General features: G+C 45.1%; 1 non-coding gene across 1 annotated transcript; it reads left to right on the forward strand.

Annotated features, from left to right (window-relative positions):
- Nucleotides 1-16,559: 16,559 nt before the first annotated feature.
- On the forward strand, nucleotides 16,560-16,697 carry LOC119921618. Its single transcript, XR_005448564.1, has one exon. It is a non-coding gene; the product is annotated as a small nucleolar RNA SNORA7 (small nucleolar RNA).
- The last annotated feature ends 409 nt before the right edge of the window (nucleotides 16,698-17,106 follow it).

Genomic DNA, 17,106 nt, shown 5'->3' on the forward strand with positions numbered 1-17,106 from the left:
CAGAGAATTATGCTAAGCGCTTGGGAAGTACAAGTCGGCAACATATAGAGATGGTCCCTACCCAACAACGGGCTTACAGTCTCCCCCTTGGATACTGCGAGCCCGTTGTGGGCAGGGATTATCTCTATTGGAATTGTACTTTCCAAGCGCTTAGTACAGTGCTCTGTACTCAATAATTATGAATGGATGAATGATTGAAAGAATTTGATCAAATCCTTGCTTCGAATCCATTCGTTCATCCATCAAACCATGCATCCATCCATCCATCCATCCATCCATCCATCCTTCAATCCAAGCACCCGTCCATCCGTCGATAATAATAATAATAGTGGTGTTTATTGAGTGCTTATTGTGTGCCAGGCACAGTGCTAAGTGCTGGGGCAGATACAAGCTAATCAGCCTTTACACAGTCCCTATCCCACATCGTGCTCACAGTCTCAGTTTCCATTTTACAGATGAGATAACTGAGGCACAGAGAAGTGAAGTACCTTGCCTAAGGTCACACCGCAGACATTCCACCCATCCATCCATCCATCCATCCACCTATCAGTTCATCTACCCACCCACCCACCCTTCCATCCATCCATCCAACAACCCATCCATGCATCCATCTATCAATCCATCTATCCATCAATCAATGATATATGTTGAATGCATCCTGGGTGTAAAGTACTATAGTGAACACTTCAGAGAGATCAAAATAAATCAAATACCCTTCCTGCTTTCCAGAGCTTAAAACCTAACAGGGGAGACTGACATAGAATTAATTGATGAGAGGATAGAGAAGAGAATGGAAAGAATGCTAAAAAGGTGACTATGTGCTTAAGGAGTACATTTTATTAAGCCACTATGTACAAACCTATAATGGTGGGTGTGAGTGCAAAAATGGATGGAAAGGTGGTCTAAGATGCTTACTAGTAGTTGGGAGATGACGACTTAGGGAGAGCAAAAGTGAATCGCGTGAGGCATCCTGGAAGTGGTGGGAAGACAGAGGGGCTTTGAAGATGGGGAAAGCTGTGCTCTGATGGACTGGAAGCAGGGAGGAGGAAATGTGGGCTGATTGATTATTTCTGCATTTTCCATCACTGAGATATTTTGAAAGGGGACAGAGCCCTTCAGAGGAGACAATGCAATGACCTCCTAATCTCCTGTATGGTACAGTGTCTCAGGTCTGAGATAGAAGAGGACAAACACTAAGGCTACAACCTGTTCCTTCTGAAACCAGGGATTTTCCTGTCGTCTCCACCCAGCCAGTATCAGTGTTTCCTTCCCATCATCCTATTCTTAGAGCCACTCAGCCTTTCCCAAACTGATAATAGTAGTAACAATAATAATAATCACATTTGTTAAGCACCCACTATGTGCCAATCATTGTTCTAAGCGCTCAGGTAGATGCAGCGTAATCAGGTTGTCCCAGCTGGGGTTGGTTCGTAGTCTTATTGGTGCGTCCAAAGGAGAAATATGCTTCAAGCAAAGAATCTCTACTTTGTTTTCCCTAGCTAAGGTGGCCTTCAGGGCCACAAAGGAGAACATTTGAGATGAAAAAGAGGAAATTTGCTTTAAAAGGAAAATCTGCGGCAGTTTCTCTACCTAACGTTTTCAAGGCTTAGAAAGACAATATTTGGGGGTAGAAAAGAATACTTTTGCTTCAAGCAAAAACTCTCCTCCTTGTTTTTCCACCCAAGGTCTTGAAGGCCTCAAAAGAGAGTACATTAGGTGCCAAAGAAGAAATCTGTTTCCCTGCACATACATCCTCTGGTCCTTTCTCCATCTCGGGCCTTCAAGGTCTTTTAATTGAGAATTAATAAGATAACATTTGAGGCTAAATGGGAGAAATCTTCTGCATGTAAACGATCTCAGCTTTTCTTTCTCTGCCTGAGGATTTTGAGGCCTCCGAAAGAGGGTATTTGAGGTTAAAAAAGAGAATGTTTGTCCCATGCACACAATCTCCAATTTATGCTTTTCTAAGGTCTTCAAGACCTCAAAGAGAATCTTTCCAGGGAAAAAGGGGGATTTAGACAAATCATTTCCTACTGTCATTTTTATCACTACGTTTTTGAAGGTCTGAAAAAAATGTGATATAGCATTTGAAAAAAGGGAGAATTTTACTTCACGCAAAAACTGTCTTGCTTATTTGTCCACCTTAGGTCTTCAAGGCCTTTGAAGGGCATGTTAGAGATGAAAAATGATCCATTTGCTTCATGCAAACAATCTCGAGCTTTACTTATGTTAAGGCCTTCAAGGCCTTAAAAGAGAATGATTTAGGTGAAAATGGATAAATGTGCTTCATGTGGCAGATACGTCTCCTGTTCATTACTCCACTTCATGCCTTCCAGGCTTTTCCACTGAGAACAAATAGAGACTATTTGAGGTTCAAAAGGAGAAATTGGCTTCATGCAAACCATCTCCAGCCTTTATTTCTCCATCTGAGGTCTTCAAGGCCTCCAAAGAAAATAGTTGAAATGAAACCGGAGACATTGGCTTCATGCAAAACCATCTCCTGTTTCCATTTGTCTAATTAGGTCTTCAAGACCTGAAAAGAGGGTATTTGAGATGAAAAAGGAAAATGTGCTTCATGTGAGGACTTGCAGCTTAGATTTCTCTACTGAAGGTCTTCAAGGCTAGCAGAGAGAATATATGAGGAGCATAAGGAGAAATCTGCTTCATGCAAACCATCTCCCGCTCTTACTTCTGTACCAAAGTCTTCAAGGCCCGAAAAGAGAATATTTGAGGTGAGGAAAGAGAAATGTGCTTCATGCAAATCATCCCCAGCTTTTATTCCTCTTCCTAAGGACTTCAATGCCTTAAAAAGAAAATATTTGAGGTGAAAAGGGAGACATTAGCTTCCTGCAAAGACACCCAGCTTTGACTTCTCTACCCAAGGTCTTCAAGGCCCAAAAAGAGAATATCTTAGGTGTGGAAGGGAAACATTGCTTCATGAAAACCCTCTCCAGGTTTCATTTCTCTACTTAAGATCTTCAAGGCCTTAAAAAGGAGAATATATGAGGTGGAAATGGAGAAATGTGCTTCCTGCAAAGACATCCAGCTATGATTTTTCTTCCCAAGGCCTTCTAGGCCAAATGAGAGGGTATTTGATGTGCATTAGGCGATATTTGCTTAATGCAAACTGATTCCAGCTTTCATGTCTTTGTCCAAAGTCTTTGAGGCCTCAAAAGCAAGTATTTCAGATGAAAAAGGAGAACATTTCCTTCTTGAAAACAACCTCCAGCTTTTATTCTTCAAGGCCTTGAAGGGTCTTCAAGGCCAGAAAAGAGAATATTTGAGATGGAAAAGGAGAAATATGCAACATGCAAAGAATCTGCTGCTTTGATTCCTCTTCCAAGGGTCTTCGAGGCCCAGAAAGACGATATTTGAGGTTAAAAAGGAGAAAGTTCATGAAATCTCCCAGTTTGTATTTCTCCAATGTCTTCAAGCCCTTCAAAGAGAATATATCTAGTGCAAAAGGAGAAATTTGCTTTATGCAAACAATTTCCTGCACTTATTTCTCTAAATCAAATCTTCAAGATCTGGGGTTCAAGAGGGAGAATTCTGCTTCAAGAAAAAGCTATCCTGCTCATTTTCGTACCTTAGGTCTTCAAGGTCTTTCCAAGAGAATATATGAGGTGGAAAATCATTACTTTACTCAGGCAAACAATCTCCCGGTGTTAATTCTGTAAGGGTTTGGACTTCAAGGCATCCAACAAGAATATTTAAGGTGAAAAAGGAGAAATTCAGTTCATGCAAGCCAATTCCAGTTTTGATTTCACTAATAGACTTCAGGGTCTCCAAAGAAAATTTTTAAGGTGGGAAAGGAGAAATTTGCTTCATGCAAACAAACTCTAGCTTTTATTTCTTTAAGGTCTTCAAGGACTGAGGAAATAGTATATCTGGCGAAAAAAGATGAATTTGCTTCATGCAAACAATCTTCAGCTGTTATTTCCCTATATAACGTCTTCAAGGCAGAGCTTCAAGGGCAGATACACTTCTTGTGCACTACTCCACCTCAGGCCTTCAAGCCGTTGTAATTGAGAGTATTTGAGGTGCAAAAGGAGAAATTTGCTTAATGCAACCCATCGCCAGCTTTTACTTCTCTGTCTAAGGTCTTCAAGGCCTTAAAGTAGAATATTTGAGGAGGGAAAGGAGAAAATTTGCTTCATGCAAACAACTGTAGCTTTTATTTCTCAATCTTCAAGGCCAGAAAAGAGAATACTAGAGATGAAAATGGGGAAATTTGTTTCATTCCATCCAACTCTAGTTTTGATTAATAAAGACTTCAAGGCCTCCAAAGAGAATGTTTGAGGTGGGAAAGGAGAAATTTGCTTCATGCAAACAAACTCTAGCTTTTATTTCTCCAGGGTCTTCAAGGCCTGAAGGAATAGTATATGACATTATAAAAGGAGAAATTTGCTTCTTGAAAAAAAGTCCTGCTCATTTGTCAACCTAAGAGCTGCAGGGCCATTAAGGAGAATTTATGTGATGATCAAGGATGAATTTTCTTCCTGCAAGCAGTCTCTGGCTGTTATTTCTCTATACAAGACAGACCTAAAAGGGCAGATACACTTCCTGTGCACTACTCCTCTTCAGAACCCCGGACTTCAGAATGAATAGAGAATATTTGAAGTGTAAAAGCAGAAATTTGCTTCATGCAAACCTTCTCCAGCTTTCACTGGAAAAAGGAGAAAGTATCATGCAGACAATCTCCAGTTTGTATGCCTCTAAGGCCTTTAGGGCCTCAGAGGAGAAGATTTCAAGTGAAAAGGGGAAAGTCTGCTTTGGGCAAAACAATGTACTGCACTCAGTTTTCTAAATCAGATCTTCAAATAATTAAAAAAAATATGAGGTTATAGAAGGAGAATTTTGCTTCATGAAAAACTGCCTTCTCACTTTTCCACCTTAGGCTTTTAAGGCCTTTCCAAGAGAATATATGAGGTGAAAAATGCTTAGTTTACTTCATGTAAGCAATCTCCCGTCGTTATTTCTGTAAGGTCATAGGTATTCAAGGCCTCCAAAGAGAATATTTGAGGTGAAAAGGGCTAAATTTGCTTCATGCAGTCATACTCTAGCTTTTATTTCTCTAAGGTCTTCAAGACCTGAAGAGATACTGTATGGCATTAAAAAAGGAGATTTTTCTTCATGCAAAAGATGTCCTGATTACTTGACAACGTAAGGTCTTCAAGACCATTAAAGAGAATATCTGTGGTGGAAAATGAAGAATTTGCTTCATGCAACCCAACTTCAGCTTTGATTTCTCTATACACGTTCTTCAAAGCAGACCTTCAAGCGCAGATATACTTACTGTGCATTCCTCCACCTCAGGCCTTCAACACCTTTTATTTGAGAATGAATAGAAATTATGTGGAGGTGTAAAAAGGAGAAACTCCAGTATTTTCCTCTCTAAGGTCTACAAGACCTCAAAAGAGAATACAAGAGGGAAAACGGAAAATGGGTTTCATGCAAACCACGTTCAGCTTTTATTTCTCTACCCTAAGGTCTTGAAGGCCAGAAAAGAGAAGAATCTATATGCAAAAGGAAAAATTCGCTTCGTGTATAAATCGTCTCCAGCTTTTACTTCTCCGTCTAAGGTCTCCTGGGCCGCAAAAGAGAATATTCGAAGTGGGAAAGGAAAAAATGTCCTTCATATAAACAACCTCCAGACTTTATTTCACTACATAAGGTCTTCAAGGCCAGAAAAGAGATTATTTGATGTGAAAATGGAAAAATATGCTTCATGCATACAATCCTCCACTCACATCTCTGAATGTCTGCAAGACCTGGAAAACAGAATGTTTGAGTTGGAAATGGAGAAATCTGCTTTATACAAACCATCTCCTACTTTGATTTCTCATAATGAATGTCTTCAATACCTGGAAAGGAACTATGTATACTGAGAAAGGACAAGTTTTCTTCATGCAAATAATCTCCTTCTTTTGTTTCTCTGCTTAAGGCCCAGAGAAGGTACTAAATGGCTGGCTGGAGGAGGGGGGGATTTTAGCAGTGCTCAGAATTCGAGAAGACCTGTGCTATCTCTGATTTTGAGTGCAAAGGGAGAGAGTTCCATACTAGGATGGAAATGGGAGAGTCGATCGTAACAACGAGATAGTTGCTTTGAGAGCTGAGAAGACGAGTTGAGTCAAGCGCTTAGTGCAATGCTCTGCACAAAGTAAGCACTCAAAAAATACGATTGAATGAATGAACGATGGAAAGGAGGTGAAGTGCTGTCGTAGGGTGGAGAGCCTTAAAGCCGATTGTGAGTTTATTTGCTTGTGAAAAGACACAACCTGTCATGAGAGGAGGTTGAGGGGAGGAGAAGACGCAGGCTGAGCGATGCATTAGGAAAGGATTAGATGATGATGAGGTGTACTTATGTTTGTGTGTGCACAGGTGTGAATGCAGAAATGTGAGTAAATGGAATCAGTTTGATGTATATGTGGGGGATTTTTTGTTGTTTGTTTTATGGTATCGTTATGTGCTTATTATATGCCAGGTACTGTTCTGAACACTGGGGTGGATACAGGCTAATCAGGTTGGACACAGTTCATGCCCAGATTTGTCCTTTCAGTCGTAATCCCAAATTTACAGATGAGGCAACTAAGGCACAGAGAAGGTAAGGTACTGGTCCTAGGCCATACAGGGGACAAGGGGCGAAGACAGGATTAGAATCCAGGTCCTTGTGTCTACCAGGATCATTCTCTCTGCACTGAATGGATGAATTTACTTATAAAGACATTTCTTATTTGACTCTAAAACCACCGAAAAAATTTCACAACAGTCATGTTCATATCCTTATGTTCTCTGACATATCCTATCCCCTATTCATTCAGTTACAGCCTCCGCAAACAAAAATAATACTCTTGATATTTATTAATTGCTTACAATGTTCCAAGGAAAGTATTAAGTGCTGGGGGAGATTAAAAATAACCTGGTAGAACAGAGTCTGTGTCTCACAAGAGATTCACAGACAAAGTAGGAGAGAAAACAGGAATCGAATCCTCATTTTACTATTGAGAAAATTGTGGCTTCGAGAAATTAAGTCACCATCCCATGGCTATGCATCCGACAAGTGGTAGAGTTGGGATTAGAACCCAGGTCCTCTGAATCCCAGGCCTGTGTTCTTCCCAATAGCACCCTGCTTGTACACAGTTGGAAGCTTGATGCTTCCAGTAGAATGGAAGCTCCTTGGGGGCATGATCACGTGTCCTCTATAGGTCCTCAATAAATAGAATTGATTGACTTAGCCCTATTCCTTCTCTCAGAACATCAATGTTTCTAAATTGAAGTCTTCCCTCCCTCTTCCTGTGCAGGGAGTCGACAACACTTCCTAGAAATATTCAATGTCTCCACGGTGAATTCAGAGATCATTTTTAATTCAATAACTGTCTCCTCTCCATGAAGAATCACCATAAAGTGTCTTGTCAATTGCTTCACTCATCCCATCAATTGACTCTAACTTTGGCTCTTTCCTCATCATCATCAATCGTATTTATTGAGAGCTTACTATGTGCAGAGCACTGTACTAAGCGCTTTCCTCATCCATTGCATAAAGTCAGTGCTGCCTCCCAAACATGCCCAACGTCTCCACGGTGAGGCAATTCCTCCTGCTGGGTTTCTCGGATGTGCGGGAGCTGTAGCTGGTCTACGCCGTGCTGTTCCTCCTGTTGTACCTGGCGGCCCTGACGGGGAATCTCCTCATCGTCGCCGTCACTGTCCTCGACCGGCGTTTCCACACCTCTATGTACGACTTCCTCAGGCGCTTGTCTGTCCTCGACCTCTGCCTCAACTCCGTCACTGTCCCCAAATCCGTCACCTTCTCTTTGATTAATAACAGCTCCATCTCCTAGCGGCACATTGTGGATCAGCTCTTACTGTTGGTCTTGTTTGCCATTTCGGATTAGTTTCTCCTCACGGCGATATCCGACGGCCACTACACCACCATGTGCCTCCCCATGCGCTACGACGTCTTCATTAACAGAGTGGCCTGTGAGATGATGTCCACCATCTCCCGGATCAGTGGGGTCCTGATTGGAGTCTTGTTTTCAGCCCCGACCTTCTCTCTGCTTTTCTGTAGGTCCAACATCGTCCAGCAGTTTTTCTGTGACTTCCTCTACCTGCTGAAGATCACCTGCTCCAAGGACCGTGTAACCGTCGACGTGAGTGTCATCTCCGGGGTAGCGTTAGCCATCGTCTGCTTCATTCTCATCACAGTCTCATATATGTGCATCTTCCGGGCCATGCTGAGGATGCCGGCCGCCAAGGGCCGGGCCAGAGCCTTCTTCACCTGCTTCATTCTCATCCCAGTCTCGTATATGTGCATCTTCCGGGCCATACTGAGGATGCCGGCCGCCGAGGGCCGGGGAGAGCCTTCTTCACCTGCTTGCCTCTCCTCACTGTTGTTATTGTCATTTCGAAAGCCTTCATCGCACATCTGAACCCACCATTAGACTCCTCCTCTTAGACGCTGGACCCGCTGGTGTCCATGTTCTACACAATGGTACCCCCTGCTCTGAACCCCCTCATCTACAGCCTGATGAACCGGGACATGAAGGCTGCCATCGGGAGAGTCCTAAAGAGTAGATTTTCCCATCCTTTTCCCTGGGAAAATAAACCGTCCCCCTGTGTTGGGATTGCCATCGCTGACCTCAGTAAGACACCCAACAGAAGTGTGCATATGAACAGTTGTCTTTTATGTCTGAATGGAGGCCTTCTCAGAATCCGGAGGATTGTCTGGTAAGACCAGTGTGTGATGGACAATCTTGCCTTAGAGGGCATTGCTCTGGGGTCGATACAAACCAACATGTTGGATTGGATCCAGTTTATGTATCACAAGGTGCTCGATTTTCATCCCCGTTTTACAAAATAGGGAACTGAAACCCCAGAGAAATGAAGTGATTTACCAAATGTCCCACAGTAGACAAGTGGCAGACCCGGGATTTTCACCCAGGGCCTTCTGACTCCCTGGCCCGAGCTCTATCCACTTGTCCATGCTGCTTCTCTTGGGTAAGTCATTTAACCTTCATAATTAACAAAAGTAATTTCTCCTTCCCAGACCACTGAAACTCTACACAATCTCAATCTCACGTGATGTGGAAAAATTCCCTCCTTGTGTGGTATTCCTTAGTTTCGATGTCTTCTTCTTAATAACGTTTATCTACCCGACTTGCTACTTCTCCTTTCTGAGAGTGAACGAGTTATCAGTGCTGTCACATGTGCAGTGAAGTAGTGTGATCTAGTGGAAACAGCATGGGCCTAAGTTTCATTCATTCATTCGTTCATTTTCTTGAGCATTTACTGTGTGCAGAGCACTGTCAGAGCGCATGGGTGGACTGAAAGCTCATCCAAACTGCCAAGGCTGTGCCACAGTGGCAGAACCCGGCAGGCAGGTGCCTGGTAGTCATGGCTGGGCAGTGGATAATAATAATAATAACAATAACAATATTGATAATAATAATAATGGTATTTGTTAAGTTCGTACGATGTGCCAGGCACTGTTAGTAAGCACTAGGGCGCATAGAAGACGGTCAGGATGGAGGGGTTTGTGATGGTTGGAGCCACTGCACTGGACAATGCCCCCGATCTTGCAAGTCCCCTGCCCGGTCAGGGGACACGACCCTGGTCTGAACCCCTAAATAGGTCCCGAGTGTGAGCATCTTCCCAGACTGTATCCGACTCTTCCATCTGCCTCCTTGTCCCTCTATGTCACTCCACCCCCGTCCACCAAAGTCACTCTCACTGGGGCAGCGTGGGTCTGAGGGGCCCTGATCTCCATCTCCCCTTGGTCTTCTGGGTGGGGCAGGTCACGAAGTCTCCAAGATGTGCTCAATCAACTGCAGTGATGGACTACCGGATGGATGAATGAATGGATGAATGGATGGATGTTTGGATGAGAGAAGATAGATCTGAACAGTTGGATCCTGCCCAAGGATCTTTTACTCCCCTTCTTCCAACGGTCATACCTACCTTAAGAGTGTTCCTTTTTCTCCACCTCTTCAAAGCTTTACTGAAGAATATTTCCTCCAAGAAGCCTTCCCTAAATCCACTTTTCCTTCTCTTCACTCCCTTCTGCTTCGCCCTGACTTGCTCTCTTTATTCATCCCCTCCCAGTCCCACATCACTTATGTCCATATCCACAATTTATTTATTCATATTAATACCTATCTCCCACTCCAGACTGTACGCTCATTGTGGGCAGAGAATGTGTCTGTTACCTTGTTATACTATACGCTCCCAGGTGCGTTGTGTCACTGTGGTCCATCCATCCGGATTCTAATCCCGGCTCTGCCACTAATCTGCTGTGTTACCTTGGGCAAGTCCCTTCATTTCTCTGGCTTTCAGTTTCCTCATCTGTAAAATGGGGATCGAGACTGTGAGCCCCACGTGGGACAGGGGACTGTGGCCAACCCGATTTACTTGTATTCACACGAGTGCTTAGTACAGTGCCTGGCACAAAGAAAGGGCTTAACAAATACCATAATAATGATAATAATTATTATTCTTATCATTATCCCACCTGGAAGATACCTTAAAAAAGCAATTACAAGATCCCTCTAAATATACTGCTGCAAGACTCTACAGGGGGTAGCTGGATCTAACCCAAAAATTATAAATTCATGGGCTCCTGTTCACAGGCATAATTAATTAGCATGACCATAATGATCAACATTATCATTAGAGTCTTTATTAACAGTTTACAAGCAAACGTTTTCACCTACTTCATTACCAAAACTAAGACCATCGGGTCTGAGTTCCCCAAAGTTACCCCTCCCCCTTCTCCATCCCCTCCGTTCTCAACCCTCTCTGCTACTTTCCCATCCTTCCCAGCAATATCTTCAGATGAGATCTCCTCCCTCCTGTCAAGTGCCAGCAATCCACCTATGCTTCGGAACCCATTCCCTCTCATCGTATGAAAACTCTCAGCCCTTCCCACCTCCTCTCTTTAACTTCCATCTTCAACCACTCATTCCCCACTGGTTCCTTCCCTTCTGCCTTCAAACATGCCCAGGTTTCTCCCATCCTAAAAAAAAAACCTTTATTAATCCCACTGCCCCTTCTAGTTATCACCCTATCTCCTTCCTACCTTTCCTTTCCAAACTCCTAGAACGAGTCGTCTACACTTGCTGCCTCCAATTCCTCAATTCCAGCTCTCTCCTAGACCCCCTCCAATGTGGTTTCCGTCCCCTGCACTCCACCGAAACTGCCCTCTGAAAGGTCACCAATGACCTCCTTCTTACCAAATCCAATGGCTCTTACTCTATCCTAATCCTCCTCGACCTCTCAGCTGCCTTGGACACTGTGGACAATCCTCTTCTTCTCAACACGCTATCCAACTTTGGCTTCACAGACTCTGTCCTTTCCTGGTTCTCCTCTTATCTCTCTGGCCGATCATTCTCAGTCTCCTTCGCGGGCTTCTCTTCCCCCTCCCATCCCATACTGTAGGAGTTCTTCAAGCGTCAGTTCTTGGTCCCCTTCTGTTCTCCATCTATACTCACTCCTTTGGTGAATTCATTCGCTCCCACGGCTTCAACTATCATCTCTACGCTGATGACACCCGAATCTACATCTCCACCCCTGCGCTCTCTCCCTCTTTCCAGGCTCGTATCTCCTCCTGACTTCAGAACATCTCCATCTGGAAGTCTGCCCGCCATCTAAACTGAGCATGTCCAAGACTGAGTTCCTTGTCTTTGCTCCCAAATCCTGTCCTCTCCCTGACTTTCCCGTCACTGTAGACGGCACTACCATCCTTACCGTCTCACAAGCCCACAACCTTGTTGTCGTCTTTGACCCTGCTCTCTCATTCATCCCACACACCCAATTCGTTACCAAAACCTGCTGTCTCACCTCCATAACATTGCAGAGATCTGCCTTTTCCTCTCCATCCAAATCGCTACCCTGCTAGTTCAGTCTCTCATCCCATCCCGAATGGACTACTGCATCAGTCTGCTTTCTGATTTCCCATCCTCCTGTCTCTCACTGCGTCAGTCTCTACTTCACCCTGCTGCCCGGATTATCTTTGTACAGAAACGCTCTGGGCATGTCACTCCCCTGCTAAAAAATCTCCTGTGGTTGCCTATCAACCTTTGAATCAAGCAAAAACTCCTCAGTTTCAGCTTCAAAGCTCTCCATCACCTCGCCCCCTCCTACCTCAACTCCCTCATCTCCTTCTATAGCCCGGCCAGCACAATCCGCTCCTCTGCCCCAACCTTCTCACTGTGCAACTTTCTCGCTTGTCCCGCCGTCGACCCCTGGCCCACGTCCTACCTCTGGCCTGCAATTCCCTACCTCCACACATCTGCCAAACTTGTTCTCTTTCTTTCTTCAAAGCCCTACTGAGAGCTCACCTCCTCCAGGATGCCTTCCCAGACTGAGCCCCCTTTTTCCTCTCCTTCTCCTACCCTCCCCATCCCTTCTGCCCCTCCTCCTTCCCCTCCCCACAGCACTTGTGCATACTTGTATATATTTATTACTCTATTTTATTAATAACGCATATGTAGCTATAATTCTATTTATACTGTTGGTACCTCCACCTATCTACTTGTTCTTTGTGGGATTTTTTGTCTGTCACCCCCTTCTAGACTGTGAGCCTGTTATTGGGTAGGGACCGTCTCTATATGCTGCCGATTTGAATTTCCCAAGCGCTAAGTACAGAACTCTGCACATACTAAGTGCTAAATAAATACTGTTTAATGAATTGGATTAATGAATGAAAAGGCTACGACAAGTGCTGAGTAGAAATAAAATGATTCGCTCCGACTAAGTCCCTGACTATAGGAGTCTCAGAATATAAAACAGAAAGTATGTATCAAGTCCACATGTTACAGAGAGGCCCAGAGTGGTTAAGTTGGTCATCTAAGGTCATACAGCTCATCAGTGATAGGGTTCACATTAGAACCCAACTGTCATGGCTCCCAGTGGCATAATCAGTCCCCTCTAGACTGTAATCTCCTTGTGGGCAGGAAACATGCCTACCAAATCTTTTCTTTATCTTCCCCTCCAAACTCCATCCTCCCCTTGATTTTCCCATCACCATAGATGACCCGCCATTCTTCCTTTCTCACAAGTCCATATCCTTGACATTATCTCGACTCCTCTCTATCCTCCTGCTTGCCAAATCCAACGGCTCCTACTCTGTCCTAATCCTCCTAGACCTCTCAGCTGCCTTTGACACGGTGGACCACCCCCTTCTTCTCAACACGCTATCTGACCTTGGCTTCACAGACTCCGTCCTCTCCTGGTTCTCCTCTTACCTCTCCAGTCGTTCTTTCTCAGTCTCTTTTGCGGGCTCCTCCTCCCCCTCCCATTCTCTCACTGTGGGGGTTCCCCAAGGTTCAGTGCTTGGTCCCCTTCTGTTCTCGATCTACACGCACTCCCTTGGTGACCTTATTCGCTCCCACGGCTTCAACTATCATCCCTACGCTGATGACACCCAGATCTACATCTCTGCCCCTGCTCTCTCCCCCTCTCTCCAGGCTTGCATCTCCCCCTGCCTTCAGGACATCTCCATTTGGTTGTCTGCCCGCCACCTAAAGCTCAACATGTCCAAGACTGAACTCCTTGTCTTCCCTCCCAAACCTTGCCCTCTCCCTGACTTTCCCATCTCTGTTGACGGCACTACCATCCTTCCCGTCTCACAAGCCCTCTAGCTTGGTGTCATCCTCGACTCCGCTCTCTCATTCACCCCTCACATCCAAGCCGTGACCAAAACCTGCAGGTCTCAGCTCCACAACATTGCCAAGATCCGCCCTTTCCTCTCTATCCCAACCGCTACCCTGCTCATTCAAGCTCTCATCCTATCCCGTCTGGACTACTGCATCAGCCTTCTCTCTGATCTCCCATCCTCGTGTCTCTCTCCACTTCAAACCATACTTCATGCTGCTGCCCGGATTATCTTTGTCCAGAAACGCTCTGGGAATATCACTCCCCTCCTCAAAAATCTCCAGTGGCTACCAATCAATCTGCGCATCAGGCAGAAACTCCTCACCCTGGGCTTCAAGGCTCTCCAGCACCTCGCCCCCTCCTACCTCACCTCCCTTCTCTCCTTCTACAGCCCAGTCCGCACCCTCCGCTCCTCCACCGCTTATCTCTTCACCGTACCTCGCTCTCGCCTGTCCCGCCATCGACCCCCGGCCCACGTCATCCCCCGGGCCTGGAATGCCCTCCCTCTGCCCATCCGCCAAGCTAGCTCTCTTCCTCCCTTCAAGACCCTGCTGAAAGCTCACCTCCTCCAGGAGGCCTTCCCAGACTGAGCCCCTTCCTTCCTCTCCCCCTCGTCCCCCTCTCCATCCCCCCATTTTACCTCCTTCCCTTCCCCACAGCACCTGTATATATGTATATATGTTTGTACATATTTTTTACTCTATTTATTTATTTATTTATTTTACTTGTACATATCTATTCTATTGATTTTATTTTGTTAGTATGTTTGGTTTTGTTCTCTGTCTCCCCGTTTTAGACTGTGAGCCCACTGTTGGGTAGGGACTGTCTCTATATGTTGCCAATTTGTACTTCCCAAGCGCTTAGTACAGTGCTCTGCACATAGTAAGCGCTCACTAAATACGATTGATGATGATGATGATTCAACCCAGAAATTCAATTCATCAATAACTCCTGTCAGTTTCCCCTTCACAACATCGCTAAAATATGCCCTTTCCTCTCCTTCTGAACTGCTACCACGGTAATCCAATCCTTTATTCTATAATAGTAAATATGATTGATCCTGTAGTAAACATGGTTGATTGACTTATGGAGTGAATATCAGCACAAGGAAACAGATATTTCGACCTATAAAAGAGTCTGGGGGAATCTCCTTTTCAAGACTGTTCATAGAGCAGCTTTCAAGTTCTGGGTCCTCAGGCTGTAGATGAGGAGGTTCAGGGCTGGGGGTACAACAGCGAAAAATACCGACATCAGCATGTAGAACACCGAGGAAGAGTGTGAGGGAGGCTGGAGATAGCCAAACATGCCTGAGGAAAGGAAGACGGTGAAGACGACAAGATAGGGCATGCAGGTGGAGAAGGCTTTGGCCCGGCCATTGGCGGCCGGTATCCTCAGAACGGACCGGAAGATGCGCACATACGAGGTGACGATGGGAATCAACTGAATTTTGCTATGGCACCTATGGTTAGACCAAAGGTCACGCTCACGTCGATGGCTGAATGGTCTTCAGAGCAGGTGATCTTCAGCAGGGAGGTGACTCACAGAAGCAATGCTGGATGACGTTGGATCCGCAGAAGGACAAGGACAAGGTCGAAGCTGAAAACAAGACCCCGAACAGCCCTACGCTGAGCCAGGAGGCGGCCGCCATCTTCCCACAAGTCCCTGGTTTCATGAGGACCTCGTAGCGCAGGGGGAGGCAGAAGGCGGCGTAGCGGTCATAGGACATCGCCGTGAGGATGAAAAACTCCGAGGCAGGAAACAGGACCATTAGGAATGGCTGAGGGGCACAGCTCAAGAACGAGATGGATCAACAGTTAGTCCAGGAGATAGTGGTGGATTTCGGAATTGAGGAAGAGATGAGGCAGAGATCAATGAGGGCCAGGTTCCTCAGGAAGGAGCACATGGGGGTGTTGAGATGCCGGTCGAGGGCGGTGACGGAGACAATGAGGAGATTACCCGTCAGGATCTCCAGGTAGACCAGTAGGGACAGCGCAGCATGGACCAACTGCAGCTTCCGGACCTCCAAGAATCCCAGCAGGAGGAATTCCCTCACCATGGAGATGTTGGACATTTCTAGGGGATGATGTCAACTCCCTGCACAGGAAGAGGGAAGGCTTCAATTTACAGGCCTCGATGGCATCGTTAAAGGAATCAATATTAATTACTGTAGGAGTAAACCAATCACTTGCACATACTGAGCACCTACAGAGTTAAATACTATTAATACAAATGATCCCTGCTGTCAAGGAATTCCAAGTTCACATTCTTGTAGGAGTGGTAAGTGTAGTGGGGAGGACATAGTCTTTGAAATCGGAGGACTTGGGGTCTGATTCTGGCTCTACCACTTGCCTCCTGTGTGACTTTGGGCAGCATACCTAACTTTTCTGAGCATCAGATTCTTCATCTATAAAACGGAAATTCTTTCTAGACCGTGAGCCCACTGTTGGGTAGGGACTGTCTCTATATGTTGCCAACTTGTACTTCCCAAGCGCTTAGTACAGTGCTCTGCACACAGTAAGCGCTCAATAAATACGATTGACTGATTGATTGATTGATTGTGCCCGCTATTGAGACTGTGAGCCCATGTGTGGTAAACACTGTGTCCTATCGAATTACTGTGCATCCACCTCTGTACATACTACTGTGCTTGGTGTGTAATTAGCATTTAATAAGAGACGCAGGCATTATTATCATTTGAGGAGACAGAAACCTAAAATAGAACATAAAAAGATGACCTTGGCTGCAGTGAAATTTTGTAGGTCAATCGACATATTTATTGAGCAGTTACTGTGTGCAGAACACTGTAAGAAATGGTCGGGAGAGTCCAACATAATGGGGCTGGTAGGTACATTTCCTGCCTACGACGAGCGTATACTCTAGAAGTAATTTTGTACTCAAACTAATATCCTCAGCCCCTCTCAGGATTGCATATGGAGAGTTTGCAGTACTCTATCGGTCTCGACTACGGGAGGGAGAGTCAAGCAGAGGCCTGCCCATTCCATTCCTGGCTTGGCCAGTGGCTAGTGAGTGGAAGGCAATCTGCTCCAAGTAAAAACTCACCTGTGCTGGGCATCAAAGTCATGGGAGAGAGTCGAGGGCAGAGACTCAAGTTTACTGCATGGAAGAAGGTAAACCACTGCCATATGTTTACCAAGAAGGATTTATGGATAAACTACCAGTAGTCATTTTGGTATGTATATCCATAAACTCTTCTTGGTAAACATAAAGAAGTGCTTTACCGTTGCCTCCTGCACAGTGAAAATCTGAGTCTCTGCTGTGGTCTTTGATCCACATTTTGATCATTTGTTCATCCGCCTTTGACTCTTTCCCATCCTACTGCTGCCCAGCAAGGATAAATCAACTTTTTCTGAAGTTTCCACTTAGACGGTTCCGTTATGGGTAACCCTAGTGAGAGCATCCCTCAATGGCATAGCTCTAAACTACACTGGCATACGCAAA

Source organism: Tachyglossus aculeatus (assembly GCF_015852505.1).
Source record: "Tachyglossus aculeatus isolate mTacAcu1 chromosome 12 unlocalized genomic scaffold, mTacAcu1.pri SUPER_6_unloc_3, whole genome shotgun sequence".
Classification (NCBI taxonomy): Eukaryota; Metazoa; Chordata; class Mammalia; order Monotremata; family Tachyglossidae; genus Tachyglossus; species Tachyglossus aculeatus.